The sequence below is a fragment of the Pelodiscus sinensis genome, chromosome 1 (assembly GCF_049634645.1).
Source record: "Pelodiscus sinensis isolate JC-2024 chromosome 1, ASM4963464v1, whole genome shotgun sequence".
Lineage (NCBI taxonomy): Eukaryota > Metazoa > Chordata > Testudines > Trionychidae > Pelodiscus > Pelodiscus sinensis.
The window spans coordinates 16,165,356-16,193,332 of NC_134711.1; the positions used below are offsets into that span (position 1 = coordinate 16,165,356).

Genomic DNA, 27,977 nt, shown 5'->3' on the forward strand with positions numbered 1-27,977 from the left:
CTGGTGAATAAGTGTTTTGAAGTAAGGGCCAGATTCTGCTATTCTTACTTACAACCAGAAGCAACTCACTGTGTAGCTGTCCCACTGGGAGTAAAGAACCTCTTAGCATGAACAGGGGTGGCACAATCTGGCCCTTTACTACAAAAGAGGTCAGGAAACATCTGTGGTTCTCTACTGAGTGTGAGCAGCTACAGGCATGCCCCAGTGTTACATCTAGACTGTGATTTGCACTTCGTGAATGTGAAAACTACTGACAGTCATATGTAACCAGTCATTGAAATTAGCTTCTGTATCAAATGATTGCAGGATAACTAATGTGATGCCAACTGTTGAAAAGGGCTCCAGAGGTGACCCTAACAATTACAGACTGTTACGCCTGACTTCAGTACCAGGCAAACTGGTGGACACTGTGGAAACTATAGCAAAGAGCACAAATGTCAGACACACAAGTTAACATAAGTTGTTGGGAAAGATCAACATGGTTTTTGTAAAGGGAAACCATGTCTCGCCAATCTATAAGAATTCTTCAGTGGAATCAACAAGCATGTGGACTAGGAGGATCCAGTGGACATAGTGCACTTAGATTTTCAGAAAGCCTTTGACAAGCTCCCTCAGTAAAGGCTCGTAAGCAAAATAAACTGTCATAGGATGAAAAGCAAGGTCCTCTTGAGCATTTGTAACTGGTTTAAAGGTAGGAAATAGTAAGTATTTGGTCAGTTGTCAGAATGGAGCAAGGTAAATAATGTTGTTCCTCTGGGATACCTACTGGATCTAGTCCTGTTCAAGATAGAAATGATCTAAAAAAGGGGTAAACAGGTGGCAAAATTTTCAGCTGACAAAGCAGACTGCAAAGAGCTACAAAAGTATCTCATAAAACTGGGTAACAAAATGTTAGATGAAAGTTAATGTTGATAAATGCAAAGTAATACACATTGGAAAATGTAATACCAACTATACATATAAAGTAAGGGGGACCCAAATAGCTGTTACCACGCAAAAAAAGAGATCTTGGAGTCATTGTGAACAGTGCTCTGAAAACATCTATTCAATGAGCAGTAGCTGCAAAGAAAGCAAACAATGTTGGGAATCATTAAAGAAGTGATAGATAATAAGAAAATATAATATTGACTGTATAAATCCATGTTACACCCACATCTTGAATATTGCATGTGGGTGTGGTTGCCTCATCTCAGAAAAGATATAATGGAATTGGGAAAGGTTCAGAAAAGGTCAACAAAATAATGAGGAGCATGGAATGGCTTCCATATGAGGAACAATTAATAAAACTGGGATTTTTCAACTTGGAAAAGAGGCAATATTATCAAGGCCTATAAATCATGACTGGTGTGGAGAAAATACATAAACAATTGTTATATGCTCCTTCTCAGGAGGCCTTAATGCCCCGTAGGTGGAGGAAGTCCCACCCACCAGCTGCACTACCCCAAGGGATGAGGTAGCATAAAAGGAAGCATCTTAGCTCAGTTTAGGCTGGATGCTGAAGGGGAACAACCTGCTAGAGCAGCTCCAGAGGTGGACCAGCCAGAAACCCAGAGGATGGGAACCAGAGACCCTGGAGACTGTATCAAGACTCCAGAGCCACCTGAGGAGACTGATGGTACAAAGCCTGAGAACCCTGAAATTATGTGGATAACCCCAACACCAGAACTTGTAGAAAGTGACCCAGGGAAGGTGCATGAGGGGTATCTCTGACATGAGTGAGTTCAATGTGTTGCAGTGAGATTTCCTACTGAGCAAGTGGCAAACCACTTCCCCCCGCTAGCAAGGTCCTAGGCCTGGACCTGGTGGAATAGGGTGCCAGGCCCCACTAGTGGGGCTTCTCCCCCAACTCCTTTGACTCTAGCTATTAGGCTATATTACCCTGTGTCCAAGGGCGGCATTATAGATTTTGGCTATTGGGCCTTGCTGCCCTGTGACTCAAGGGATACTTCGTAGACTTTGGCCATAAGGCTGTATTACTGAATGGCTGATGGACTAATTTACAAACTGTAGGCATTGGGCCATGCTGTCTTGGGACAAGGCATGCTTACAAGTTGACAAGCAGGTTTAAAAAAACAAAAGGAAGTAGTTCTTCACACAATGCACAGTCAACCTGTGGAACTTCTTGCCAGGGGATGTTGTGAAGTTCAAGACTATAATAGGGTTCAAAAAAGAACTAGAGAAGTTCATGGAGGATAGTTCCATCAATGGCTATTAGCCAGGATGGACTGAGATGGTGTCCTTAGAGTTTTAATTTACCAGAAGCTGGGAATGGGTGACAGGGGAGGGATCACTTGATGATTATCTGTTCTGTTTATTCTTTCTGTGGCAATTGGATTTGGCCACTGTTGGAAGACAGGATATTGGGCTAGATGAATATTTTATATGACCCAATATTGCCATTCCTATGTCCTTAATAGTGGGGAGTAAATAGCACCCTTACCATTCCCACTGGAATCCTGGGGCTACATCTACATTGGCCCCTTTTCCGGAAGGGGCATGCTAATTTTTCAGATCGTAATAGGGAAATCCGCGGGGGATTTAAATATCCCCCGCGGCATTTAAATAAAAATGTCCACCGCTTTTTTCCGGCTTTTAGAAAAGCCGGAAAAGAACGTCTACACTGGCCCCGATCCTCTGGAAAAAAGCCCTTTTCCGGAGGATCTCTTATACTTCGAAGTAGGAATAAGAGATCCTCCGGAAAAGGGCTTTTTTCCGGAGGATCGGGGCCAGTGTAGACGTTCTTTTCCGGCTTTTCTAAAAGCCGGAAAAAAGCGGCGGACATTTTTATTTAAATGCCGCGGGGGATATTTAAATCCCCCGCGGATTTCCCTATTACGATCTGAAAAATTAGCATGCCCCTTCCGGAAAAGGGGCCAATGTAGACGAGCCCCTGGGTGTAGCTATTCTGAAGTAAGCTGAAGAGCTAGATAGATTCAGGGAGGTTAGGTCCATCAATGGCTATTAGCCAGAATGGGTAGAAATGGTGTCCATAGCCCCTGTTTCTCTGGAAATGTGTGACAGTGGAGGGATCATGCGAGGATTACCTGTTGTGATCCCTTCCTCTGGGGCATGTGGTATTGGCCTCTGTCAGCAGACAGGATACTGGGTTAGATGGACCTTTGGTCTGACCCGGTATGGCCGTTCTTATCTTCTTAAATGATTTCTTCCTACCCAATCACTTTCCCCAAAAGCAGCAGTGCACAAAATGGAATTCTGGTCTTCTTCCTGTAGTCTGGTGCTTTCAGTGTTCCCGGCAATCTTCTCCTTTCAGGTTTCCCAGGCATTCCCGCAGTGCATAAATGTGTATTATTTTCAGTAGCAGAGTAGCTAATACGTGCCACTAAGATACTCTTGCTGAAAGAGTTTCTCCTGTCAGAAGGTCTTTGGAGCCTGAGATGTTAAACAACCCTGCAGTTCTATTTTTGTCATTAAGGTGTTTAGATTACGGTGTGGGTCTACAGTTCTCTCTCTGAAAGTCTTTTTTAAAACATATGGAAATAGTTATGAGTAATTACACAAAAGTACATTTACAAAGTTATTAAAAATAAAGGAAAAAAACCATTCCTCTCCTGCACTGTCTCCCCAGTATGTTTTGCTAAACATCCCATAATAGCATGGAACGCATTTGAAGCATACCTTAGGTATTTGTATTTGAAAGCTTAACTCTGTTGCTGGGTGTAGCCTATCAGAGGAAGGTTTGGAAACAGTACAAAAAATAAGGGGGAAGCTGGGAGACTGGAATTACTATGACAGATCATAATTTCTGATCTGCTTTGCAGGATATTTGGTGATTTGTTTCCTCTCTAAGGGTATGTCTACACTACCCCGCTAGTTCGAACTAGCGGGGTAATGTATGCATACCGCACTTGCTAATGAAGCCCGGGATTTGAATTTCCCGGGCTTCATTAGCATAAGCGGGGAGCCGCCATTTTTAAATCCCCGCTGCTTCGAACCCCGTGTAGCGCGGCTACACGGGGCTCGAACTAGGTAGTTCGGACTAGGGTCCTATTCCGAACTACCGGTACTCCTCGTGAAACGAGGTGTACCGGTAGTTCGGAATAGGCACCCTAGTCCGAACTACCTAGTTCGAGCCCCGTGTAGCCGCGCTACACGGGGTTCGAAGCAGCGGGGATTTAAAAATGGCGGCTCCCCGCTTATGCTAATGAAGCCCGGGAAATTCAAATCCCGGGCTTCATTAGCAAGTGCGGTATGCATACATTACCCCGCTAGTTCGAACTAGCGGGGTAGTGTAGACATACCCTAATAGTGGCTACATAATGAAAATACAAAGTTGCTTTGATCTAAAAAATCACTATGGGATTTAAAAATTTATAGCTGAATTTAACAGCACAGTGGAAACCTTTTTATACAGTGAATTTATTTTGTTTCCCCTTGACAGATCAACTGCTCTTGAAACAGAGGCCTGCTGTAAATCAAATTGTACTAGGCATATTTCAAAGCACTGAAATTTTTTTGGGGGGGAAGCATTCATTCTAGTATGTTCCCAATATAAACAGGTTTTGTTCTCTAGAGCCCTAACTCTACAAACATCTTAAGCATGTGATTAAACCTCTCAGCTTAATACAACTGAAGCACACGTTTCAGTGCTTTTCTGAATCAGGGCCGATATATGAGTTCCTTTCTATAAGGCATTCAAAGAAGTAAATCATACAGGCCAGATAATGCCATCTTTATTCCCCTTGGGTACGTCTAGACTACAGGCTTTTGTCGACAGAAGTTTTGTCGACAGATACTGTCGACAAAGCTTCTGTCGACAAAGAGCGTCTAGACTACATTCAGTTCTGTCGACAAAGCAAGCTGCTTTGTCGACATGGCAGTGTAGACACAAAGGACAGTTTAGATACAATAATGCTTTCTGTTGACAGAACTCTGTTGACAGAAGGTGTTATTCCTCTTAAAATGAGGTTTACCAGCGTCGACAAAACTGCTGAGTTCTGTCGACGTTATGTCAATAGAACTCAGCGGTAGTGTAGACGCAGGTTTAGTTTTGTCGACAAAAGTCCACTTTTGTCGACAAAACCCTGTAGTCTAGACACATCCCTTGAGTAGCATCTTCCTCCACCAGCAGTTGTGTTGATTTCAATGTGGCATAAGATGAAAACACCAAGGGGTAAATTTGGCAGACTCTGGCCAATAAATCTAAGGGCCAGTTTTTGCCATTCTCATCCACATGAATAGTTGTAGTAATTTCTATGGCACTGCTCATGAGAGTAATGTTTGCAGGATTAGAGCTGTGTAAACAGAAATCAACAATGACAGAGGAACTAGTCTTCACTGTTGTGAAATCCTCACACTAATATAATCCAATATACAGGAAAGACTGAGTTTCTGTGGTCTAAATGATTTGGCTTTTGTCAATATATTTCACATACAATTTATTCACAATCTTGTTTAAGCTATTGCAAAAGTATTCAGAAAAAATAACTAAATTTCTTCCATCTCCATCTTTAAATGCGTAAGGTGCGTCTACACAGCACAGTTATTCTGAAATAACTGACGTTAGTTCAAAATAACAATGCGAGCATCTATACAGTGATTCAATTATTTTTAAATAATTTCGAAATAATGGACAGCTTATTCTGACTTCTGTAAACCTCATGCCTCAAGGAATAATGTCTCTTCTGAAATTGCTACTTTGAAATAGCTTTAGTGTGGACGCTGCACTGCTGCTATTTTGAAATAACTCTTCCCCAGGGCCATTGAAAGTAATTACTCCCTAGTGCTTCCTGGGACTCTAAATTGAGGTAGTGCATCCACATTAGGGTGGCCTGCCTTGGACTAATGTTGAGGCTTCCCTGTAGTGTAAACGTGCTATTTTGAAATAAGCTATTTCAGAGTATTACTTCCTGAATAGCTGATTTCAAAATAAGCGTATAGTGTAGATGTACCTTAACACTTAAATTTGGAGGTTAGGGCATGAGGCCTCAGGAAACAGGGAATGTGTCCTTCACCAGTGTGTTAATATAGTGCAGACCATCTGCTTTTTGGCAGTGACTTAATCTTGGTTTCTACTACAGGATGATTGTATGGTGGCTCATGAGAAATGATTTGGTGGGCTCAGTCCAATTTCTTGTGGGAAAAATCATTAACAGGCAATCTTAGTAGGGAAGCCAAGGACTGAATAAATGTGAATGCATGTCATATTCTTCAAGACAGTTCCTCTGAGCCAGAGTTGAGACTTCAGTATGAGATTGCAAGGCTTGCTCACTGAATTTGTAAGTATTACTTTACCATCTGAAAGCCCCGACCCACATTGGAGTTCAGTTGTGCCTGGCACTGCACAAACACATAAGAGACAGTCCTAGTCCCAAAGAACATAAGAACATAAGAACGGCCATACTGGGTCAGATCAAAGGTCCATCCAGCCCAGTATCCTCTCTGCCAACAGTAGCCAATAGTAGGTGCCCTGGAGGGAGTGAACCGAACAGATAATGATCAAGCGATTTCTCTCCTGCCATCCATCTCCACCCTCTGACAAACGGAGTCTAGGGACACCATTCCTTACCCCTCCTGGATAATAGCCATTAATGGACTTAACCGCCAAAAATTTATCTAGCTCTTTTTTAAACTCTGTTATAGTCTTAGGCTACATGTACACTGGCATGATTTTGTGCAAGAACTCTTTTGTGGAAGAGTTCTTGTGCAAAAATTATTCCAGAAGACAGCGTCTACACTGGCATGTGCCTTTGCACAAGAGATGTGTTTTTGCGCAAGAGCATCCATGCCAGTGTAGACACTGTCTTACACAAGAAAGCTCTGATGGACATTTTAACCATAGGGCTTTCTTGCCAAGAAATTCATGTTGCCTGTCTACATTGGCCTCTTGCGCAAGAACAGTTGCACAAAAGAACTTATTCCTGAGTGGGAGCATCATAGTTCTTGTGCAAGAAGCACTGATTTCATACATTAGAACGTCAGTGTTCTTTCACAAGAAATCGCGGGCAGTGTAGACAGGCAGCAAGTTTTGGTGCAAAAGTGGCTGTATTTTCACAAGATTGTGCCAATGTAGACACAGCCTTAGATTTCACAACCTCCTCAGGCAAGGAGTTCCACAGGTTGACTGTGCACTGTGCGAAGAAGAACTTCCTTTTATTTATTTTAAACCTGCTGCCCATTAATTTCATTTGGTGGCCCCTAGTTCTTATATTATGGGAACAAGTAAATAACTTTTCCTTATTCACTTTCTCCTTACCTCTCATGATTTTATATACCTCTATCATATCCCTCCTTGATCTCCTCTTTTCTAAGCGGAAAAGTCCTAGTCTCTTTATTTTCTTTTCCTATGGGACCTGTTCCAAACTCCTAATCATTTTAGTTGCCCTTTTCTGAACTTTTTCTAATGCCAATATATCTTTGGAGTATCAATTGGCAACACCAACCAACAGAGAATGCAAGTGATACAGACTGTGATTTGCCCAATAAAGGCAATGGTAGAATCCAGAAGAGCATCCATGTCTCCAGCATCCAAATACAGTGCCTTCATCATGGGAACAAGCTAACTCTTGTACAGTACCTAGTGTTTGGGGTCAGTGTCTCAGTTTCCAACATATTTTATAAACATTTAATTTAATAAAATGCTCAAAGGAAATACATTTGATATTTAGCTAATTCAATACATTTTGCTGTAAATTCCAAGAAATTAAACCTAATTGAATAAGTGTACAGTAGTGCTGGAAGATGTTGTGTATTTTGCTTATAAATCTACAGAATAAGATAACACCCCCGGCTTACATGCCCCACCTCCAATGATAACTTGGGGGTTATAGTGAAATCAGACTTCAGTGGAGCTCTTTGGAGAGTGAAATCAAAAGGATTGATACCTGGCAGCACTTGAAGGGGGAGTTCTGTTAGGGAGGGCAGTGGGGCTGTGTCAGGTATTAGGGCTTGCAGCTGAGCCTGGGACCAGCTAGCTCCATCTTCCCATGGGGGAACAGAAAGAAATCATGGCTGTCTTGCAGCTGAATCACATGATTGGCCAGACCACCTGATTGGCTGGCAGAACCTGCAGATGTGCTCTCCAGCCCAGCAGCTGCATTTAGTCAACAGCCACTCAACACTTATAAATGCACCTGTGGTTGCTTCAGTGTCTGCTTTGTTCCCAGTCTCGTTCCTGGCCCGCTCTCCTGACTGCAACTGCTAGCATGACTGCCTATGCCCTGGGCTGTGATACCATCCATATCATTTTACCTCTCACCATGGTGTTGTGCCTAGGTGCAAACTACTTGAAAGTAGGAATAAGAAATCCTCCGGAAAAGGGCTTATTTTCCGGAGAATCGCATCTAGACTGGCGCTTTTCTCCGGCTTATCCCCAAGCCGGAAAAAAGCGGCAGCCATGTAAATGCAAATACTGCAGGGGATATTTAAATCCCCCGCGGATTTGCAATTCCGAAGTGTCTAATCTGCATCCCTTTTCCGGAAAAGGGGTGCAGTGTAGACACAGCCATACAGAATAGTACCTCACTCCAGGAGTAACTCCCATTGATTTCATTGGGACTACTTATGGCATCAGGTGCTGCTAATCTTCAGTAAGTGTAGCAGAGTCTGCATTTAGGTCTCTACTATTTGTCATTTACATTAGATTATTGTTGCCTTTATGGGCAACATTTTGGACTTTGTGAGGATGGAAAGCACTTCAAGACTCAAAGATTCAGCATCACCCCCCAGTTCCAGCATCTGTGCTAGCAGAGTGGGGCTTGAACCAGGGATCCCCACATTTAAGTGCACAAACCACTGCAGGTTGAGTTAAAGAGCCAAGGCACAACAAAGGGAGCTGTGACAATTCCACTATGTAGACTAGAAGAAAGGGCTGCCATATACTCTCACTAGTGGGCTATGCTTCCATTATGTTTGCTTGCATCTTTTGAGTGTTTAATAGATGTACAGTAAAATCAGACTGCACATTTTAAATACCGTACTGTACGTGTGACAGTAGTACATTGAGCATGGTGTCATGAGAAGAATCTAGAAAAATATCCCTGGGCTTGCTTTTTGCAATATTGCTTCTGTTTGGCTTTCAGTCCCTGAGGGCTGTGGCTTATCAGATCCAGACAAAGTGAAAAGAAACAGTAGAAATGAAAACTGTTATTGATCCATACAGAGGGTGATGCCATGAGGATTGAGACTTAAACATATTCTTTAATAATGAGGAGAAAAGTCAATATTGGTAATGGTAACAGGAGATATTGAATTTTCCTTTCATCTGAGGGTCAAGAGTTAACGTCAGATCTCAGCTCAGCAGCTTAGACATACAGCGCTCCATTTATTACCATTGGAGTGCATCAGAGCCCAACAGAAAAGTTACTGCCTGGTGCAATTTTATGAAGAACAGTAGTTTGAAATTACCCAGTTATTTCTCAAGTTAGCCACAATTATTTCTTCAGCAGAATAAACCATTACATCTGTTTGCTACCCTCTCCCATCTCTTGATCTTGATGATCATGCTTTCTTCCTTCCCTTCAACTGCACATCTCATCTATTTAAATTGTACAAAAATACAATCAGGGACCCATTGAGTCTCTTTCTTTGCATATGTGCAGCTGATAACACAATGGGCCTCTGATCTTGATTATGGAGCTATTATAAAAGCAATCAATAATGATAATAGACCCAATTCATATCTTGCTGGTGAAAACCCATGCAAAGTTTAAGCAGCTCTTTGTGAAGTGCAAATTCACAGCCTGAGCGCTACTTGGGTAAATCCATGGAGTGCTATCTATGGAACATCCATCTTATAAACATGGTATTTGTGACTGCCTTCTCTTTCCCAGTGTTTTCAAGCAGCAAGAAGAGAAAGGACAAATTTGTCCAGACCATATCTGATCAACTAATATAGTCTTTAATTCTAAGTTGGCTAAATCATTCTTTATAAAGTCAAATATGGTTTATGCTCAGTGAGGCAAATTCTGCTCCAATTTTATGCACTCATCACATGTGCAGAGGTCTTGGTTTCCGCAGAATTGGAATGATGCCAGTGCATAATGGGTAGGATCCTATGGACCTGCAAAAGTGTTGGCAACCCTTGAACATGGATGCTTTTCATTTTAAACTACAAATGAACATTAAGCATGTGACAAGCTAATATATTTCTCCTCACAGCACTTCTGTGATTTAGAGAAGTGCTGTTATCCTGTAACACAAATGGGGAATTGAGAGACTAAATGACTTGCTTGAGGTCACACAGGAAATCTGATGGAACAAGAACTTGAACCTAGGTCCTAGGATAGCATCATAGCCACACCCATGCAGTGGCAGATTCAGAATTAGTGGGGCCCTATGCTCAGCTTTATTTTGGGGGCCCCTCTGGGGACCCAGACAAGAAAAAGAACATTCACCCTTCCTGCCCCTCCCATTTTTCATTCTTTTTTCTTCACCCTCCTTCTATAAGTAATAAGTAAATGAGGTATTGTATTGTTATTGTAGTCTAACTTTTTTTCACAGACCACTTGAAAATTGCTGAGGGTCTCAGTGGACCACTTAATGATCTTTCCAAGTATTGTTTGTACCATTAGCTAACTATTGTAAAGTACTTTGGAGAAGAGCAATTTACAAAACCAACAACAAATATAATAATCTTTCCTCAGTCCACCAGAACGGAGTTCTCGGAGCATACTTTGCTACGTCTACACAGCTTCCCTCTTCCACAAAAGCCTATGCAAATGAAGCATGGATTAGCATATTGCCGCGCTTCAATTGCATAATTAATTAGGAGTCGTTTTTGCGCAAAAAGGCACCAGCTTTTTTGTGCAAAAAACCCCTCTTGTGCATGAGCCATTCTTCCTGAAAAAATGAGGAAGAACAGCTTTTGGGAATAAGGGGGTTTCTGTGCAAAAAGGAGCCATCTACACAGCTCCTTTTTGCGCAAAATCCTCTTGCCAAAAATTGCCCCTAATTAATTATGCAAATGAAGCGTGGCAATATGCTAATCCACGCTTCATTTGCATAGGCTTTGCAGAAGAGGGAAGCTGTGTAGAAGTAGCCTTTGAGAACTTCTGGTCCAGATGAAAGCTTGTATTTGCATTAAGCTAATGTGGAAAATGTGCAAAAATAAAATGTTTAGATGACGCATGAATAGAAAAATAAAAGTTAACTTCCTCTGAAGAAACTTATTCAATTTATCTACTTGAAGGTGAGGGGGAGTACAGTTCCACCAGCCACATGACCACCCTCCCACCCTGGGCTCTCCATCCCCCAGCCACTCTCCCGCTCACCCATGGGCAGCAGCCATTCACCGGGTAGCAGCCAAAGCAGCACAACATTACCAGGGCTGGAGGACTCAGTAGGAGGGTGCAGTGCAGACATGTAGCCAATGGCTGGAGAGAAGCGGTGCATTCACGCTTCAGAGTATGGCTTTTTCCTGCTGGCTGTGCAGCTTGTTGGCTTTCATCCCCCGGCCGCACCCATCCCTGTTGCAGGCAGCCACGACCAGCTGCCCTCCCCATCCTGTGGCCAGCTGCCACTCGCCAATTGGTGACCAGCAGCACAAGGCTGGAAGGCTTCAGAGGAGCACGGAGCAGATGCATAGCCTACAGCCGAGAGAAGTGGCACTTTCCTGCTTCAAAGTGCTGCTTTTCTCTGGCTGGCTGTGTGTCTGCCCCGGGCTTCTCTGAACCCTTCCAGACCATGTTCACGCTGCTTGCTGGCTCTCGATGGTTATCCTGAGGCTACAGCTTGCAGGTGAGCCTACCTGCTCTCCTCTCCCCTCCCCGCACACCCACAGCCCTCTCTTCTAGGAGGAATGCCCTCCCCCTGCAGAGCGGCTGCCCCGTGCATGGAGAGGGGTGCCAGACCTGGTGCTGGACTGCCCAGTCCTGTGTGCTCCATGGCATTGCAGAGGGGCCGTTCCTGGCACAGTATGTTTCATTGTAAATCTGCCCCTGCACCAATGTGAATCTGTTGGCTCATGTAGCAGCTTTGCAGACCCGCAGGCTACAGCAGCTTAATAACTCTGCCATCCTTCCAGGGCTGTGGGGATGAAGACACCATCCCCGTTGTCATCAGAATGCCTTTTCTCACAGATTGCTTACTGTGCCTCAGGCCCAGGGTTGGCCCCATCATGCCTGCTTGCAAGAAGTCTGCAATAACCAGCATAGCCAGGAACAGTAATACATTTCGCTGAACTTAATTTCAACACTTGGATGGAGATGGATGGCCACTCTTTGAAGTCCCTTAGACGAAGTTATTAAATAGAATGGGAGTGGAATGCAGCCAAAGTTCTCACTGAGCTCCCTACTGTTTGGTTGTGTCATTTTGTCCTCAGTGGCCGTAGCCTTTTTATATTACTTAGTAAGTGCATTTCTTACATTCCCTGCACAGTGACCAAGTGCAGTGATATGCAATAAATCAAACATGGTCTGTGAAGAAAGCGAGAAACCCCATGAATATGCTTCAATAAAATCTGTTGAACTGATATAAAAAATGACAGAAAATAGACATTTTAATTTGCACATTTCATTCCTATCACAACTTTGATAGAACTCTTACCTAACACACCCTTACTGTTGTAACCTAGAAGTAGGTTAAGAGGGATATATAATGTACCATGGGAAAGAGGTTCAGCTGCTCTAAACCTGCATGGCTGTTAGGAATATAAGAATTACAACAGTGGATGAGACCAATGGGCCATCTAGTTTAATGTCCTGGTCAGGAATTATCCATGAAAACAGTTTTCCAATTGCAATTTGTCCTGTAACTCTTTTTTATTTGCTCATGACAAAAATCAATACAATATTTTGTTCTGAGTGTTGACCCAAACTGGAGTGTTTCATTTAACCAAACTGTACTGAAATGTTTCATTTCTGGTCAGTGCAACATTAGTCTGTGCTAGGCTCGCTGACGGGGGTGGAGGGATGAAAATGGAGGCAATTGTCCCAGGGTCTAGTGATTCTAAAGGCCCACAGCTCTGGATGCTGCCATTGCTTCTGCAGTATCAATGGCACCTGGTATTCCAGGCCCTTTAAATCACTGCCAAAGCACCACACAACCACTCAGGCAGTTTGAAGGATTGAGGGGGCGGGTATAATGTGGTACACTCGCTGCTCTGGTCCTAACCCTTCTGCCAGATGACCGTTGACTCTCCTGGTCTGTGCTCACCAGATCTGCTGTAGTACCTTTTTTAAACTAGATTTTGAGTGACCCATTCCCCCATTCTCCTCTATGGGTTGGGTTTCCTGGCTGGGCTATATTTTCCATGATGCATGGCAGTCTACCCAACTGAACTGATGCAGTGCATCATGAGAGTCACATGCCTGAAAGTGTCTTAAGCCCTGAAGTATGAGGTTAATATCCCTTTATAATTTGTTTTGATAGTTTTAGTTATTATAACTTTGGGTGCTCTCATTATTCAATTTCTCCTTTGTATCTTTCAATCTTCTTGACTGCCACAAATTGGTGTAGGTTTGAGTTCCATATTCTATGTAGGCATTGTCTGAAATGACTTTAGTGGAACAGTACTGATTTGAAAGTTTAGCCTTGTATTTTGTGGCAATATCACAGATACATGTTTCTGTTACGCTGATACCTCTTAACAAGTTAACCATGTGATACAATGTGTGAAAATATTTCCTTGGTGGGATCTATCAGGTCTGGCATCCCATTTCTAGATGTTTCAAAGGATGGGTCTCAGAAATCCCTTAATGTACAACTATAGAATAACTCCTTGCCAGAGGAGGCTGTGAAGGCTAGGACTATAACAGAGTTTAAAGAGAAGCTAGATAATTTCATGGAGGTTAGGTCCATAAAAGGCTGTTAGCCAGGGGATAGAATTGGTGTCCCTGGGCTCTGTTTGTCAGAGGCTGGAGAGGGATGGCAGGAGACAAATCGCTTGATCATTGTCTTCTGTACATCCTCTCTGGGGCACCTGGTGCTGGCCACTGTCGGCAGACAGGCTACTGGGCTAGATGGACCTTTGGTCTGACCCAGTACGGCCGTTCTTATGTTTATGTTCTTAACCTTCCCTACTCCTCTCAGTGGGTGGTTTTGTTTCTGAAAGTTGATGTTTTATGGAAGATAGAAACATGGGTGGAAAGACCACATGGGAGGAAGTGGCATTTAACCTGTTTTAATAACTTTAATACATGGCATTGGTGGAAAGGGACATCAAAAATGAACTTCAAAACTAATGTCAAGTATTGCCAGACATGGGCACCTGTAGAAGAAGAGGTTGTAGAAATGTGAGTCTGTCTAGTCTTTTACAAAATAATGTAGCTTGAGCTAATGTAAAATGGCATGACTCCCTTGGTGTCAGGGGAACTAAACCAGTTTATGCTAGATGAGGATTTGGTTCCTAATATGTATTTACAGCAACTAATACTCTTATACTAAATGTGACTCTGTCTGAATGAGTCAGGTAGAACTGTGCTTCTGACTGTAGCAAATATATCCAGATATACTATTGAGTTCAGCAACATCAGACACAGGGGAATGTCTATAAGTGAATGGGTTAAAACCAGTGGTTCTCATCCCAAGCCTGGGAGCTACTTCTGGCTGAATCAGCCATAACTGTGACATCCTCAGAACCATACAAGTAATATTGGATGTGATCCATATAATGCATTGAGGGTGAGATATGTAGCCAGAACAGTAAATAAAGTTGAAAACTATTGTATTAAAGTAATTCTATGGATTTAATTTGGATTCATAAAAGCTAGGGAACACCAGAAATGTAAAGACACAGGAAAGAGCCTCCTGAATCGATATGCCTCTCCCAGTTTGGTTTACGATAATCATAAAATTATAGAAGAATCATAGCATCATAGAAGATTAAATGGAAAAATAGGGGAGATAATTTAAATATTTAGGTAACATTGAGCAAACAGGCTTGAAAGGAGGCTTGAAAGAGACAATGCAACAAGCTAGATGGGTGGAATCTCTATCCTTAGAGATTTTTAGGAGGCCATATCATCCAGCCCCCTGCTCAAGTCAGGACCCAACTAAGTCATCACAGCCAGGGCCTTAAAAACCTATTAGGATGGAAATTCCACCCATCCAGCTTGTTGTATGGTCTCCTTCAAGCCTCCTTTCTAGAACCAGATCTAGGTGTCTGTAGCTCATTTAGAATTGTGTCTCCTGTCTCTTATTCCATATGTCTGTGTTTCTAGAGTGAAATAAGCCTGTTTGCTCAATGTTACCTAAATATTTAAATTATCTCCCCTATTTTTCCATTTAAAGTAATTATCACAAAGCTCCATCTCCCTTTCTACTATATTATTTTCCTTTTTATCTCCCTTTCCTTCACTGAAAATCTCTCTCCTGCCACTTCAAAGATTCTCCTATTCAAGGAGAATGAGATCAGCTTTCACAGCCTTTCCTTGACTTATATGAAAAAGAAACTGTAATTAAGACTAAAAAATTCACAAGGGAAAATGCAGACTTTTCCTTTATCCCCTTGTAAGAACCTCATCCTGCAAACTCAACCTTTAATTGTCATAACAGAAATGCCACTGGTGTAGGTGCTGTCCCTGACATTGGTTTGCAGCATTGGGGAAACAGGACACATTCACATCATGGGGAATCAATGGCTGACAAAAGCCTCAATGTGCTATGCTTCCAGTGATGAGAGGAGGGGCGGAGACTTAACGGGAACAGAGAAACAAACCATTCTTGCAAATGCTCCTGCATTTGTGGGGCTGGTGCCTAGTTCCTGACTGATCTAGTTTCAAATTAATTTAAGAATGATGTAACCAACCCCCTGAAAGATGCCTGACATTAAATTCCTCATTGTAGAATTTCTTGAGCCCCCTTGCTGTCCTGCAGTTTGCCCCTTGGAAAGGGGACACTCTCTTTCTCCTTCCACCATACTGTAGTGCGAATGGCACAATTTCAACAGTTTTTATATTTAACTATTGAATTACAGTGAAACCCTAAAACAGATAATCCCTAAAACTAATGGTTTAGAAGGGGACATGGCTTTTGATGGGATTAGCACCAGAGGAACTGGAAATTGTATAGGGTGCGCAAAAAGTAAAAATAAATAAAATAAAACTTTTACAACCTGAATTTCCTATCATATGACATTCACACTGGGATAGCACCATTGTGTTACAGACAATTTATATCACGGCAAGTAAGCTGGAGTTGTGAGAGAATGATTGGTGGTGTAGTTAAGGCATTGGCTAAGAAATCAGGAGATCTGCATTCAGTTCTAACTCTGCCATAAACTTCCTAGTTGCTCTGGCTAAAATTGTCGTCAGTGACAATTATCCTTACTCGTATTTTCCTAAGCGAGTTGAGCATTTTGTGCCCTTGACTTTCATTGAGACTTAGATTTCTAAGTCATTTTTGAATATGGGACTTAGATGCCAATGCCAGCAGGAACAAGATGTAGGACAATGTTTCCTCCAAGTTACCACTTTCTAGAGGCCAAAGAAATAGAATAGAAAGAAATAATGAATGATACCCAATGTCCAATTAATGGAAAATCTCATTTTGACTTTAGTGAGCATTACTTAAGGCCCTAAGATGGCATTGCTCATTATGGAAATTCTATTGGTTTTTAAGATAGCCGTTTTTTACAGTATAATTATGGAATCATTCTAGCTCTCTTACTAAGCATCTCTTTTCTGCCTGATATTTGACATGTTGTCTCTGGCCAGAGGATAATTTTTTTTTTATTGCAAATATAAGATTAAGCCGACAAGAGATATTTGGAATATGGGACTAGGAAAAAAGTGTGTTCAGTGTTTAAATATCATTCGAACTCTTCTTGTCCACTCATAACTCAGAAATTTCATGAAGCAATGTATTATTGTTGTGCAGTGTTGCGGTAGCTGTGTGGGTCCCAGGATACATGGTGGGTGAGATAATATTTTTTATTGGATCCATTTCGGCTTGCAAAAGATACAAGCTATCAAACTACATAGAGCTTAAAAGCTTGTCCCTTTCACCAACAGAAATGAGTCCTATACAAGATAATATTTCACCCACCTTGTCTCTATGATGCAATGTAGAGCATTAATCACTAATCATAGAATCATAGAATCATAGAATAATAGGACTGGAAGGGACCTCGAGAGGTCATCGAGTCCAGCCCCCCGCCCTCAAGGCAGGACCAAGCTCCACCTACACCATCCCTGACAGATGTCTATCTAACCTGTTCTTAAATATCTCCAGAGAGGGAGATTCCACCACCTCCCTTGGCAATTTATTCCAATATTTGACCACCCTGACAGTTAGGAATTTTTTCCTAATGTCCAATCTAAACCTCCCCTGCTGCACTTTAAGCCCATTACTCCTTGTCCTGTCCTCAGAAACCAAGAGGAACAAATTTTCGCCTTCCTCCTTGTGACACCCATTAAGAAATTAATGCAAGGGACTACTTTTATTAAGATTGAGTAGAAAAGTTGGAGTAATACCTGGTCAGAATTTGACTCACTAAGCCGCTGCCACTGAAGGTCTCTGGAGACTGTAGAACTTCTGTGATTGGCTGTGCAGAAGTAGTTAATATGGAGTGAATCTAAAAAAAAGAAGTCATATAAGACATCCTATAAATCATGCTTAGGCACCTGGTAGAACTCTATGGGCCAAATCTTCAGCTGGTACAAATCTGCATAGCTCTATTGACTGAAGTGAAGATGGGCCAATTTATGACAGTGTAAGTTCTGGCCCTATGTAACCTCCATAGGAAAACTTGTTAGGGTTCATAAAACTCACAAGCCATACCAGCAGAGTATGTAAGATCTAGGAGGCAAAAAGGTAGGGCTCCATAAATGCAACCTGTAGTAGCATAGCCAAGTGGGGAGAGTAAATTCACTGCAGCACAGCTGGAGAAGTTAGGATTCACTTATTTTCTAGGGCAGCACAAAGGACTGATCACCTGCTGGTATAAAATATATGGTTTCCGAATTGAGTCATATCCCTTTAAAAGTTTAAATTTAATGTGTTTCTATTAATCCCAGTCAATTTCATTCTTTCCTCTCTGTGCCTTGATCACCCATGGCTTTTTGCTTTCCAGCAGTCACACTTACCCTAAGCACAGATGCAAAGGATCCTGAGAGTTTCCCCTGCATGCTTTATTCCTTAGCTTTAAGCCTTTTGCTTTCCCAACACGACCCTTATGCTCAGACCTCTATGCCGTCAGCTATGCTGTTAAGCAGACTGCCTTTAATCTTAAACCATGGTGAATGCGGCTCTTAAAGGGCATGTACTCGCCCACGCTGAAGTCTTTCAAACATTTAGAAAATGGTTCCTCTGTAGCAAATGTATCACTCAGGGAATGTTTCTTCTGTGGAGCTAGAGGGAAAGAGATTTAACTGTGGGCTGGATAAGAAGGTAGTGACCCCCGGCACTTCATCTGAGGATTCCTGAGGTGGGCCAAACTCAACATGCAGGAAAATGAAGTCTCCCTGGTGTCCTGCTTTTCCTACTGAGGGCAAAACATATTAAACAAAGGTCAGGTGGCCACCGTGAATGCGGTAGGAAAGACTGCCTGCCTTATGCACCTTCTATTCTGCAGCCCAGCTGATACAAAGGGAGCTGAAGCCACTCACAATTCCTCTTGTGGGGCAGTTCCCAGCAATCTTGTAACTGGCATAGTCAATTCCTACACCTGCCTCCCCACTGCTCCTGGCACACCTGGCATATTGTGGAGAAGGAGAGGGAGCAGCTGGGCTGCCCTGCCACCTGCTTATCCTCTGGTGTCCTGTGCACTCTTGGGGACTGTGGTCAGCTGGCACAAGTTAGAATAGCTTGTAAGGATCATTACTAGGTGCTGTTTCATGACTTTCCTCTTTTTCCCCACTCCTAGGTTGCCATGGGTCGCATGGGGCTTCACTGCAGTCCCAGACTCTGGAGCCTTGTCTATACTACAAAACGAAGCCAACTTTACTTACATTGACTTACAACCACCAGAGTAATTACATTACTTGTGTGGGTCTACACTTTGCTCCTAGTGTCAGCTGTGCATGTCCTCACCAGGAATATGTGCATCAATTCCTCTGTCAGTGTGGGGCGTTGTGGGACGGCTCCTGAAAGCCAGTAACAGTAGACATAAACAACACAGTACCTACCCTAACTCTGTGTCGACCTCACTCCATTGACCTTGACTCTACGCTGCTCATGGAGGTGGAGGTATGAAGTTGGCATAGTGGGCAGTTACATTGGCAACAGCAACATTTAAGAGTAGACACTTCCATACTGAAATCAGTGGAAGCTGTCTTGCATTGACCTAACTGTGTAGACCAGGCCTAAGAGACACTGAGGAATATTAGGGCAAGCTTCTTATGCCACTCCCCATCAACAACTTGTGTAACCCTCCCATGGCAGGACTGTCCCCCACAAAAAGGACAGCAAGGTCAATGTCGGTTGCCTTTTCAACCCTTTACCTCTGTTGGAGCAGACCAGTCACCTCATGCCTCCATCCCACCAGGAACCAGAGCAAGTCCCTGCTCATTTCACAAAGCCAAGCAGACACCCATCAGGATTGGAGGAGGGGAGGATTGCAGCTTCCTGGCTGGCACTGTGGACAACAGGAGGAAGCCCCCCACTCTCTGAGGAGAACTTTTCTTGTTGGGCTGTCCCAGGTCAAGACAAAGCCAGTCAAGCTCCCACGTTGCTCTCCCTGGGGCTTCTGAAGCCTGGCAGTGTGAAAGTCACTAGAAAAAAAATCTTCCTGACTTGCCATACATGCAGCTGACCAGTGGGACAGCTGCAGAAAGGAAGGACAGCAGCAGTTACTCTGAAAACTCCTAGCTCCTACAACAGCAGCTGCTGATGCTGCAGGGGAGTGTTGGGAGAGAAACCGGAAGGTCCTGGATCTCAACCCCCCTGCCTGTAGTGACAAAGTTTCTGTTTCAAAGTCACAACTCAAGGAACAAATACATTCAGCTCAGATCAAATTCACATTTTCCTCTTAACACAGTTGTCCTCAAGGGCCAAAGTTTAGCCAGCCTCCCCAGGTCACTGGTTACACATCCCCGAGCTTCAGCATGGAGAGGGCAAGTTTACTCACCCTATTTCAGACTTCAGAAAGCTTGATCCTGAGTTGCATGGGCAGCACCGCAGTTCCCAGTAAATTCTCATGTGACCGGCACAGTGAGAGCCCTGTATTCATACAGAGCCCTTGTGAACTCTGTGGAGTTCTGCCCATGGTCAGTAGACAGTAAGATAAAGGTATTAATCAGCTACACTCTTCTGATTCACCGGTACTTTTAACCCCCAAAATGCAAGAGTGGGTAATGGGATGAAACAAGCAGCCAGACTTGTGGCCATAAATTGGCCTGCAGGGTAAGTATGAAATTGGTGCATTGAGATCTACCCACTGGTGCACTGAGATCCACCCACAATAAAAACTCTTCATGACAATTTGCAAAATAAATCAGCCAATTGCACTTTGAGTTATTGCTGTTATTTGGTATGTTCAACTACTGACAAAAGCCAGCATTTTCAACTGTGAGTAGTACCCTGGGATGTCCAGCTCGCAGTGATGCAGTGACTCATTAAAATCATTGGCAAAGTCCCATTAGCTACATTGCTGTTGGATTGTCCTACCATTCTATATCGCTGGGCACCGCAGGACAAGAATTCTACACTTTGCAGGAACAAGTGCCATCCTCAGTTCTGCCAGTCTTCATGATTCAAATCCTACTAATCAGTCCCCAAAAACTCATGTGCTTGAATTACAAATCATGAGTTCCATAGAAAAGTACATTTGGGACTATTTTTATTTATATCATGTTTGAACTTTCAAAGTTCATAGGTTCCAACTTCTCTCTGCAACCATGAAAGCTAGAAACAACCCAAAAGTCTTATATATTCATCCGACTCCAGGATCTGGGCTTTAAGGAATAACACGAGACTCATGATAAACTCCGTAGAGTGTGCAAGACTGCTTAGTAACTGGCAACATTCCTTCATTTTCAATGGGTTTCATGGTCATTAGTGTGGCTTACCAAAGCTCTGCAATGCTCATGTTCCAGGCATTTAGCTTGATGTGCATTTGTTGACCCATTGAACATTCCCACATATTTTCCAACCTATAATGGTAAAAGCCTGAAATACATTCAGCAATATCATATTACAGAAAATACCTAGATAAGCATTGATGGTATGTGATTTGAGCTCTCCAAAAATATATGGCATCACTGTCTTTCAGACCCTCTAAATCTGAGCTAGTTCATCAGCTGGTGTAAATCAGGGAAGAGGATTTGACTCTATGTCTTTATTCCGTAAAGGATAAGATTTGAAAGTGTAAGGCTTGCAGGCAAAATAATTTAAAATCATTGGTATGATTTGCTCGTACCTCTTTCCCACATTTCTGAAAACATTGTTTTAGTTAATGGCATGCAACACATTTTATGAAATATGGAATATTTGTGTGGCTTTTATAGAAGGTCATTCAGCAATTCCTGATGGACTTACCCCGGATTCTGTTTAATGAATGAGAAACATTGACCACACATCTGATATGCGTGATTCTAAATCTTTCAGTAGTAATACAACTCCTTTTATGAAACACCTGTTTTTAACAATGCTTGCAAAAAACAAAAAAAAAAGCAAGCTTTGAAATACTTTCCATTCCAAAACCCAGGTAAAAGTGCATTGGTGCCCATTTTTTAAAGATGAGCAATAGTATTGCAAAAATCAGTGATGAGAGAGAAATTTATTTGAGAATTTGAAACAAACAGACAAACAAAAAAGGAAAAGCCAGGTATAAATGAAAGTATGGAGTTCATCATTCCTTTCTTATTTAAAGGGCTCCTTTAAGAATTGTCACTTGAGATACAAAGGGGCACTAGATTTGCTAAAGCACAATGCCAGATTTGGTTCCCTTTATACTGAGTAATACTATACTTTTCTAACAGCCCTGCTAATTTCATTAAGATTATGTATATGTACAGCCAGAAACTACCCAGTATAGATAATGATGTCCAAATCTGGGCCTTAGAATATATTTATCAAAGGTATTAAATCATAACACACTACAGCCAGGATTGTTTCACTGCTACATATGCAATCCACTGCTGTTGACCAGCCTCAGCCCACAGATCAACAGTGTGAACGGGCCAGTACTCCACCCTAAAAACCCTGGTTGGGTAGGAAACTGGCAGAAAATCCCACCCTGACTCCCTGCAGCCAGATCTCCTCTGATTGTGTGGGCTGTTGCACAGGATACCTGCAACATCTACAGGGTTGCAGCAGGCTTAAAGTTGTGCATGGCTAGTATGAGCTTGCACTGTATAGCATGTGAGTAAGCTGGAGCTCAAAGGAGAGTGAGCCCCTTACCAGTGACCATGGGTCTGATGCTGAAGGGCACTGTAGCTGTTTGTTGATGATAGTGACTCCTGCTGATAAAGCCATTGGAGCAATGCAGGGGTGAATTCCTGCCTCCCAAAGGCTGTAGGAGGGGTCTCCATCCCAAACCAAAGGTATGGAGTTTGGCATTTACTAACAGAGAGGAAGCCTCCATCCGAGTACTGAAAGCGAGGGAGTTACACCACCATACAATAACTCCTTCTCAGTCTATGACTGTAAAAAGTGAACTGAGTGCATGTGTTTGGGAACCAATATTCTGTTTACAAATCTAGCCCATGTCAGCGAGAGGTAATCCTTGCAGTGATGGAGTAAAGTAGCAGATTTCAGAGACTTTTGCAGGCAGCAATGCTAGGATAAGCCATGTGCGGGCCAACACAGCATCCTTATTCCATTATGCATTAGGGCCCAATCCTGGCTGATGTTAGCTGCAATCTTTTCCTGGAGCAGGAACACCAAAGACTTGGTTACAGTCAGGCCCTGGAGACAAAGCATTTTGCCTTGGGGCCCAGCGATTCAAAGTGGTGCAGAGTCCTGGCCACCACCAATGCTACTGTGGCAGCAGGAGTGGTCAGAGTCCCAGGCCTTTAAATTGCTGCCAGAGAACCTCTCCGCATGCTCCAGGTGACTCTGAGGGCCAGGGCTGAGGGGCTGGCTGTCCCTGACCCCTCTCTTTCTGCCCAGTGCCCTGCCTCTTATGGGGGTGGAGCCATGCTCCCTTACATCTTGCCCAGGGGCCCACAGAAGCTGTCGGACTGAGAGGAAGAGCATATTTTCCAAGCCCCTCTCTAGAGCTGACTAGTCCAGTCTACTCACAAATATACTGTTCGGTCGCCATTGGTTTCAATACTTCTGCTGCATCCATTACAGGTTTCCCTTCAGCCCCTTGGAATGACAGCTCTCTCTCTCACCACAAGAACCATTATGGCTTCCAAAATAGGAAAGGCCTGACAGACAAGGTTACCATGTCCCTCCCTTCACCTGGCAATTTGTTAGGAAATGTTATGAAGCAGAAAACTAAGTTTTCATTTTAAACTTACCATTGAATCTGCACTTCTGTAACCAGGAGTAACAAGGCTATTTCAAGAGACGGTGTGATGGCTGAAGCATTCCCTTCACAGTTCTCCTTGAGAACTGTTATATCCTTGAGATTCCAGAGTCATTAATTTTTTGCTCCTCCAGAGAGCTACTTTCAGCAATAACCTTCTGTTTCTTATCCGGTATCAGGATCTCAACCTATTTTGCCTGCCGCTCTTCAGGCACTCGATCCCTGGCCCAATGTACCCTCCTGGACCATTCCAAAGCAAAGTGTTTCAATGATGAAGCTATGGTCAATGTTTCTGAAAGGACAGACTAGCTGGTCCAGTACCAGGAGAAGAAGGACAAAGGACTAGAACAGTGGCCTGCTGACCATGCAGGTGGAGGAGACGGTTTCAGTGTGGGAGCTGGCACTTGTAAAGCAGTTCCTGGAACAGGAACGGCAGGTAAGGCAGGAGAATACAGCTTAACAGAGAGAACTGTTTCGGCAACATGTCTTTTGGCTTCCAGAGCATAGGCTCCTGCTCTCTCCCATACACCATGATGCCCCAACAATATGCCTTTAGCCCAACAGCTGCTTGGACAGCTCCATGTTGGGCAGCCCATGCATTCAGAACTCATGAGCAGCTTGACAGGGCAGCTTTCTTTCTTCCACATCAGTGTGGTGGAAACCTTCACCCGACCTGCTGGGCCAAGTGAGTCCTAACTGTCTACAAAAGGGAAAAGGGAACTTGGGGGAGCCAGGGGAAATTATGCAATAGGGGGATTGTGTTGGGTATTAACTATTTCTTACTTGGCCTCAGAACACTTCTTGCAGTGACAAATTATTTTAAACCTATTTAAAGCGCACATGAGTGAGATTTTTTTTGTATAAAGCGACAATTCAAAGGACATTTGCTGCTGTTACTGTAAGAAGGTAGTTCTATAGCTTTTGTGGCCTGCCCAAGGCAGAAAATACTGGAAATCTCTCCAAAAATCTTTACTTTACCACATTTCTTATGTGATTTCAACATCTAAGATTCAGACAGTCATCCAAACTTTCAAACCGAGGGCCAGATCCTTCACTTGAATTTCCAACCCCTTTTGCATTATACCTGTTCTGGGCCAATCTTGCTCATTTTTTTAATAGTCCAGCGCTGTCCCAAGTTATTCATAAGTGTTAACCAAGACAGAATTTGCCACTTCAGGGCAAAACCTATGTAAACACACCAATAGTTCTATGAAATAATAATAAATAATCAACTTTTAACCATCATTCACTTTTACTATTGAAAAAGCTGACAGAAGATGTTAGTATTTGGAATTTATTAAGGACCAGATGCTTACCTGCTGTAGTTTACAGCTTTCATACCTCAGCGACATAAAAACCATCAGGTCTTGCCGTAGATTTTATTTCTAGCTTGTTGTAGGGTACAGAGACCTTGAATTACAATGATAATAAGCTATGGAGAAACCCATCTGCACTTCTATGCTCTCAATAAATATTGGCACAATTTACTGTGTGTTGGGCTGATCAAATATTTTCTACTTAAACATTTTTTTCAATGGGAAATTGGATTTTTGATTCAACTTTTTGCAGACAGCATCTGCGTCAAAAAAAGTTGAAATTTATTGTTGAAAAAAAAGTCCAACTGTCACTTCTGCTTGGTTGACATAAGCATTCCTTCAGGGTGTAGCACAGCCTCCTGCTCACCGACTGTAAAGAGAAACATTCAGCTTGGTACTCTTTAGCACACGCTTGGAGCTCAGCAACATCATGGAACGGCTGCAAAATTTCAGATCTCGTTTAGTTTAAAACCAAAATCGACAATCATGTGATTTGTTTCCATCATCGTGTAAGGCAGTGGTCCCCAACCTTTTGAGGTTGTCGGGCGCCAGGGGGAGTGGCCGTTCGCCAGCCGGGCGCCAGGGGGCGGGGACACTTGCGCGCCCGGGGGTGGCCCCCCCCATAGCCGCATGCCCGGGGGCGGCCCCCCCATAGCCGCTTGCCCGGGGCCGGGGCCCCCCATAGCCACAGGCCTGGGGCCCCCCATAGCCACAGGCCTGGGGCCCCCCATAGCCACAGGCCTGGGGCCCCCCATAGCCACGCGTCTGGGGCCGGGCCCCCCCCATTGCCACGCGCCCGGGGCCGGGGCCCCCCCACAAGCACCGCGCGCCCGGGGCCGGTGCTCCTCCCCCCCTCCCAAGCGCCGCGTGCCTGGGGCCGGCGCTCCCCCCTCAAGTGCCGCGTGCCCGGGGCCGGTGCTTCCCCCCACAAGCGCCGCGCGCCCGGGGCCGGTGCTCCCCCCCCCCCCCACAAGCGCCGCGCGCCCGGGGCCGGTGCTCCTCCCCCCCTCCCAAGCGCCGCGTGCCTGGGGCCGGCGCTCCCCCCTCAAGTGCCGCGTGCCCGGGGCCGGTGCTTCCCCCCACAAGCGCCGCGCGCCCGGGGCCGGTGCTCCCCCCCCCCACAAGCGCCGCGCGCCCGGGGCCGGTGCTCCTCCCAAGCGCCGCGCGCCTGGGGCCGGCGCTCCCCCCTCAAGTGCCGCGTGCCCGGGGCCGGCGCTCCCCCCCACAAGCGCCGCGCGCCCGGGGCCGACGCTCCCCGCAAGCGCCGCGCCATGTGCCCGGGGCCAGGCCAGCCCCGAGCACCTGGCGGGCGCATGCAAATGCCCCCGCGGGCGCCATGGCACCCGCGGGCACCATGTTGGGGACCATGGGTGTAAGGTTTTGTGGCCTCGGTTTGGTTCATGTGACACAGCCAAGAGCAGGCTCCTGTTAGAACAACTTTGTAGCCTCAATGGACTACATCATAAAGGCCTTGCAGCTAGAGTAACCATATGTGTATGGTTTGCTGCCTTGTGGATTAGCAAAATATATACAGTAACAAGCAATAGTCAGTGGGTTAGGTTGTCATAATGAGTGTACAGGCCCACCGATGGGGGCAGCAAAGTGGGAAGTTGTCCCAGGGTTCAATGATTCAAAGGAGTCTGGGGCTCCCGGTCGTTGCTGCTACAGTGGCAATGATGGTAGCCAGAGCCCCTGGGCTCTTTAATTCATCACCAGTGTGGAATGCCATTCACTCCAGGTGGCTCTGAGGGCCGGGGGCGGGGGACCACGCTGTGGGCTCCATCCCTTTCTGCTGCGACCCTGCTCCTTTTGGCAGTATAGAGCTGTCCCCCACCCCCATTGCACAGGACCTATGGAGGCTGTCAGTGCCCCCAAGTGTACAATCATCTCATTCATTTGATTCTGCATAAAATAAAGGGAAATAACAGAGGGGACTGACAAATCCCGGCCAATCACTGAAATAAACATCTTGTGTGCAAGTTTAAACTGGGCGTGGCCTAGTTAAAAAATATAGGTGGGATTCCAGAGGCTTCAAATGAAAACTGATGTAACAGAAGGCAATGCCATAAGTCAGTCCTCTGCTCAATCCGAAAATCTGTTTCAGGTTAGTATATTTGTATATCAATAAGAATCCAGGGGGGAAGGTTACATACCTCAAGCTTCAGCTCTCTTGTTTAACACATGTACAACATGTTTTTGCTCATCATTGAGTGAGCTGCCACAGGAGTTCAGTGGTGGGTCACCACAGAAATTGGCCTTTTTTCTTTGTATTATGTTTTTAATAATTTTCTCCATCAAAACTTTAATGCTTTACTGTCACGCAGTTAATTTTTTTCCCGAAAGAAGTTCAAAAGAAGCTGTAAAGCTTATTTCAATTAAGAGATGGTGAACAATTTGGTCTGAATGCTGGGGAGCAGCACAGAAACAACATGTGAAGAATGCCCATGTGATATTTTATTACATGCAACATCAATGAGGGTATTATATATACATATATATACACATTGCAGTACAAGCTGGGGATTAGTGGGACTCAAATCAGATGATCCATATCCAGGAATGCTGGGCTTGAATATCCACATTAAATTTTTACCCTAATTAAGAATTTTGTAACCCATGCTCAACCTATGGCTCTAATATGCACACTGCAGTGCACTGACCTGAGTCAAAGTAACCATATCCCAGAGCTGCTAGCAACCCCACCCACCCCACAATTAAAAAAACTAAGGCTGGGATTTTCCAAGAGCTAAAGGCTGTAAGGTGCCCAAATCTCAACTGACATTCGATAGGCACTGCCAAGGTATTTCCTTAGGCCTTCTATGTTTGTACATGATGTCAAAGGATGAAGTAGAGAGGTGTGAATTCTGGAGCACCTGTCAAAGCTGTTTGCCACTCTGGCACTTCAACTGCACAACGTGGGGGCCTGCAAGAGACTTTAAAATGGAGTATGGAATGGTTGCCTTATGAGGAGATACTAATAAGACTGGGACTTTTCAACTTGGAAAAGAGATGAGTAAAGTAAGGAGATGTGATGTCTATAAAAACACGACTGGTATGGAGAAAGTGAATAAAGAAGAGTTATTTACTCCTTCCCATAACTCAAGAACTAGGGGGGTCACCGAATGAAATTAATAGGCAGCAGGTTTACAAACAAAAGGAAGCATTTTTTCACATAATGTACAGTCAGCCTGTGGAATTCCTAACCAGAGGATGTTGTGAAACCCAGGACTTTTACAACAGGGTTCAATAAAGAGCTAGATAAATTCATGGAGGATAGGTCCAACAATAGCTATTAGTCAGGATGGGCAGGGATAGTGAGTCTAGTCTCTATTTCTTAGAAGCTGGAAATG

At 44.0% G+C, this 27,977-nt stretch overlaps 1 long non-coding RNA gene across 1 annotated transcript in view; it reads right to left on the minus strand.

Moving 5' to 3' along the window:
• Window positions 1-21,343, minus strand: part of LOC142826502 (uncharacterized) — a 43,249-nt gene extending 21,906 nt beyond the window's left edge. The window contains exons 1-2 of the long non-coding RNA XR_012900680.1: window positions 19,964-21,343; window positions 17,370-17,470 (exon numbers count right to left, since the gene is read on the minus strand). This is a non-coding gene — a long non-coding RNA (uncharacterized LOC142826502). The remainder of the gene's footprint in view (window positions 1-17,369; window positions 17,471-19,963) is intronic.
• Window positions 21,344-27,977: the final 6,634 nt, after the last annotated feature.